The following is a 3,908-nucleotide window of genomic DNA, read 5'->3' on the forward strand; positions in this document are numbered from 1 at the left end:
AAAAATTGCGATTCTGTCAGATGTTTTTTTATTTTCCAAGAATTATTCTCTTATTTTTCTTAACTTATCATTTTTAGCTTCTATAGTTAGGCTTTGAATTTTTGTTTGAAATTTTTTGTGCTATCTTCTCATCATTTTATAAGGTTTCTCACAGAATTTCAAGTCATTTCAATATCATTTAATGGTAGCTGTAGTTCAAACCTACATTGTTACTTACAAAAGAAGGCAACTAGTTGTGCATGCTGAATATAGTGTATGACTAGAGGCAATCCATATGACTTACAACCCTTTGATCCTGAGATAGATAGGACATTTCATAGATTAGTTAGACATCATTTAGAACCTTTTGAGCATCCTGAGCATTCTGTTATTGGTGATTTTGAACATCCTAACTTTGAGCATTATAGTTTTGAACATTCTAATTTTGAACATTCTGAGAACATGACACAACCTCCACCCCGTGAGAGGACTCTAAGGGAAATGGTTGCACCTGATTTCACCTATGAAAGCTTGTGCATCCAATACCCTGATGAGGATGTCCCATATGTTCTCAAAACTGGACTGATCCATTTGCTTCCAAAGTTTCATGGCCTTGCAGGTGAAGACCCGCACAAACATCTGACAGAATTCCATATTGTCTGCTCCACCATGAAACCCCCAGACGTCCAGGAGGATCACATATTTCTGAAGGCTTTTCCTCATTCTTTAGAGGGAGTGGCAAAGGACTAGCTATATTACCTTGCTCCGAGATCTATCACGAGCTGGGATGACCTCAAGAGAGTATTCTTAGAAAAAAAAAATTTCCCTACTTCCAGGACCACGGCCATCAGAAAAGATATTTCAGGATTTAGGCAACTCAGTGGAGAGAGCTTATATGAATACTGGGAGAGATTTAAGAAACTATGTGCCAATTGTCCTCACCACCAGATTTTTGAGCAGCTTCTCCTCCAATATTTTTATGAAGGACTCAGTAACATGAAGAAAAGTATAATAGATGCTGCCAGTGGTGGAGCCCTTGGAGACATGACCCCTGCTGAAGCCAGAAATTTAATTGAGAAGATGGCTTCCAACTCCTAGCAATTTACTGCCAGAAATGATGTTATTGTCATTAGAGGAGTGCATGAAGTAGCCACGAATTCGTCTTCATCAGCAGAGACTAAGAAGCTTGAAGGTAAACTAGATGCCTTGGTTAACCTGGTAACCCAACTGGCCATGAATCAAAAATCTGCACCTGTTGCCAGACTCTATGGTTTATGCTCCTCTGCCGACCACCACACAGACCTTTGCCCTTCTGTGCAACAATCTAAAGCAATTGAACAGCCTAAAGCTTATGCTGCAAACATCTACAATAGACCTCCTCAACCTCAGCAGCAAAATCAGCTAAAACAAAACAATTATGACCTCTCCAACAACTGGTACAATCCCAGGTGGAGGAATCATCCCAACCTTAGATGGTCGAGTCCTTCACAACAGAAGCAACAACAACAGCCTTATTTTCATAATGTTGCTGGCCTAAGCAGACCATATGTTCCTCCACCAATCCAGCAGCAACAGCAACAACAACAACCCTAGAAACAGCAAACAGTTAAGGCTCCTCCACAACCTTCCCTTGAAGAACTTGTGAAGCAAATGACTATGCAAAACATGCAGTTTCAACAAGAGACCAGAGCCTCCATTCAGAGCTTAACTAATCAGATGGGGAAGTTGGCTACACAGTTAAATCAACAACAATCCTAGAATTCTGAGATATTACCTTCTCAATCTGTCCAGAATCCCAAAAATGTGAGTGTCATTGCATTGAGGTCGGGAAAGCAATGTCATGGACCTCAACCAGCAACATCTTCCTCATTCGCAAATGAACCTGCCAAACTTCACTCTACTCCAGAAAAAGATGATGACAAAAATTTAAAGAGTAAGTTACTTAACAATTTCTATGCAGGTGAATCTAAAGAGAAGCAGCATATCCCTGGTAATTCTGATTTACAGAAGCAGCATATCCCTCTTCCATTCCCTCCAAGAGCAATTTTCAACAAGAAAGTGGAAGAGGCAGAGAATGAGATCATGGAAACATTTAGAAAAGTAGAGGTAAACATACCTCTGTTGGATGCAATAAAGCAAATTCCAAGATATGCTAAATTCTTGAAGGAGTTGTGCATTAATAAGCGGAAGCTTAAAAGAAGTGAAAGAATTAGTATGGGCAGAAATGTCTCCGCGTTGATTGGTAAATCTGTTCCCCAAATCCTTGAAAAATGTAAAGATCCAGGTACATTTAGCATACCTTGTATTATAGGGAATAGTAAGTTTGACAATGCCATGCTAGATTTAGGAGCTTTTGTCAGTGTGATGCCTCTGTCTATTTTTAATTCTCTATCTCTTGGTCCCTTGCAGTCAACTGATGTGGTAATTCATTTAGCTAATAGAAGTGTTGCCTATCCTGTTGGTTTCATAGAGGATGTCCTAGTTAGAGTTGGTGAACTGATTTTCCCTGTTGATTTTTATATTTTGAATATAGAGGAGGGATTTTCTAAAGGATCAGTTCCCATCATTCTAGGCAGACCTTTTATGAAAACTGCTAGAACTAAGATAGATGTATATGCAGGCACACTATCTATGGAGTTTGGTGATATAACTGTTCATTTTAATATTCTTGATGCTATGAAACACCCATCTGAAGATCTTTCTGTATTTCGTGTTGAAATAATTGACCATATTGTTGATGAATACATGATTGATCTTCATTCTAATCTGCATGCCTGTCACTCTTCATGCATTGAATCTGAATTTGATATTGATTGCATGTCTGATGTTTTACCTCTTGAGATTTATTTTATAAAGTCAGATAGAACTAACCATGTTTTAGGAAGCATGCATACTTCTAACTTTCTTTATGAGGTACAGGCTGAGAAACCATCTCTTTCTACCCCTATCCAGCCGGCCACACCAGAATTGAAGCCTCTACCATCAAATTTAAAATATGCTTACTTGGATGGTAGCAAAAGTTTTCCAGTAATTATATCTGCCTCCCTTGCTGATGAGCAAGAGGAGAAGCTGTTATCAGTTCTCAAGAAGCATAAGAAGGCTATAGGTTGGACCCTAGCAGACATTCCTGGTATTAGCCCATCCACATGTATGCATCGAATAAATTTAGAGGATGGGGCTAAACCAGTAAGACAGCCACAGAGAAGACTCAACCTGGTGATTCTTGATGTAGTGAAGAAGGAGGTAACCAAGCTTTTGCAAGTTGGAATCATTTATCCTATCTCCGATAGCCAATGGGTGAGTCCCGTCCAGGTAGTCCCGAAGAAAACCGGCCTCACCGTGATAAAAAATGAGAAGGAGGAGCTGATTCCTACTCGGGTGCAGAACAGTTGGCGAGTCTGCATCGACTATAGGAGGCTGAACCAGGTTACCAAAAAGGACCATTTTCCCCTACCATAGGAGTCTCACTACTGTTTCCTTGATGGCTTTTCTGGTTATATGCAAATCACTATTGCTCCTGAGGATCAGGAAAAGACCACATTCACCTGCCCCTTCGGCACTTTTGCCTATAGGAGGATGCCTTTCGGCCTGCGCAATGCCCCTGGTACCTTCCAGTGGTGCATGATTAGTATTTTTAGTGATTTTTTAGAAAATTGCATAGAGGTGTTTATGTATGATTTCATTGTATATGGATCCTCTTTTGATGTTTGTTTGGATAGTCAGGAAAAGGTTTTGAATAGATGCACTGAAACTAACCTTGTTCTAAATTTTGAAAAATGTCATTTTATGGTTGAGCAAGGTATAGTTTTAGGCCACATTATTTCCAATAAGGGCATTGAAGTAGATCGTGCAAAAATTTCTGTTATTTCACAATTGCCTTACCCCTCTTGTGTGTGAGAGGTGCGATCTTTTCTTGGTCATGCAGGATT

The 3,908-nt window shown here is 39.7% G+C and overlaps 1 non-coding gene across 1 annotated transcript; it reads right to left on the reverse strand.

The window, feature by feature from the left end:
- Positions 1 to 822: 822 nt before the first annotated feature.
- Positions 823 to 929, reverse strand: LOC112997974 (small nucleolar RNA R71). The gene has a single exon (XR_003263021.1). It is a non-coding gene; the product is annotated as a small nucleolar RNA R71 (small nucleolar RNA).
- Between the last annotated feature and the right edge of the window lie 2,979 nt (positions 930 to 3,908).

The sequence above is a fragment of the Glycine max genome, chromosome 9, assembly GCF_000004515.6.
Source record: "Glycine max cultivar Williams 82 chromosome 9, Glycine_max_v4.0, whole genome shotgun sequence".
NCBI classification, from domain to species: domain Eukaryota; kingdom Viridiplantae; phylum Streptophyta; class Magnoliopsida; order Fabales; family Fabaceae; genus Glycine; species Glycine max.